This window comes from Pan troglodytes, chromosome 6, assembly GCF_028858775.2.
Source record: "Pan troglodytes isolate AG18354 chromosome 6, NHGRI_mPanTro3-v2.0_pri, whole genome shotgun sequence".
NCBI classification, from domain to species: Eukaryota; Metazoa; Chordata; class Mammalia; order Primates; family Hominidae; genus Pan; species Pan troglodytes.
The window spans coordinates 35921695-35922827 of record NC_072404.2 but is presented as its reverse complement, the minus strand read 5'-3'; positions in this window follow the sequence as shown (position 1 = coordinate 35922827).

Below are 1133 nucleotides of genomic sequence, written 5' to 3'. Positions count from 1 at the left end.
GGGCGGGCGGCGGCCGGGGACAGCGCGGCGCCGCGCCCGCGGCTCCTCCTCCGCCCCGCCTCCCCCCGCCCCCTTGCGGGCCGCCGTGGGGGTTGGCGCTGCCGGGCCGGGACGCGGGGCGGCGGGAGGAGCGGCCGGCACCCCCGCGGGCGCCCGGATTTTCCTGGGCGCTCCCGCCCCCCCTTTATTTTTAAACAAACCCGGAGCATCCCGGGGCCCTGGCCATCGCGGTGCCGCCCCGGGCCGTGACGTCATGGGCCCCAGCCAATCACCGGAGCCTGAGACCGCGCCGCGGCTTGCGAGCCCGGTGACGTCACAGCGCGAGCCTGGAATCCGCAGCTCCGCGGGTTACCTGGAAGCGGTGCGAGCGCCCAATACCTGGTTAGCGTTTCTGTGGAGTTAGAAAGCCCAGGAAACGTTTACCCAAATGCGATTTAAATGCAAGGGAGGCCATAGAACTGCAGATAACTTGGAACTTGTCTGGGGCTAGCAGTGGAGGAGCTGAGAAAATCTAAGGAAAAGGGAGTTTTTCTTTTTGCAGAAACCAAAGTTCTGTTCTCCGATTGATTTAAGGGAATGTGTCTTCTTAATGCATTTATCAGACACTAATATGAATGTTCACTTGCAAAGGAAGGGCGTGTGTGATTTTTTATTTGCGTTACGTAAAGCTGAATATTTCTTAGAAATGAGCCTCATAAGACTGGCTTCAGTATTATTCAGCTTGAATTCACATTGCATAACCTAAAAAGCTCAAGAGGATAAAGCACATTTTAAAACAAGAGTGTGTGGCCCAACGATTGCACCTGTTGAGTGCTCACTGGCTGCCATATACTGGACAGGCATTACTGGATTGCAGAAAATGCACTAGGGTCCTCGCCCTCAGGACTTGAACACTACAAACACAGACACGTTATAAACATTCAGCCAGCTTTTTTCTTTAAAGTGTGTCTTCTGAACCAGGCACTGTGCACGAATTTACATTCCCACCAACACATATATATGTTTCCTTTTCTCTGCACCCTCACCAACATCTGTTGTTTTTTGACTTTTTAATCATAGCCATTTTGACTTGTGTGAGATTGTATCTCATTGTGGTTTTAATGTGCATTTCTCTGATAATTAGTGGATGTTGA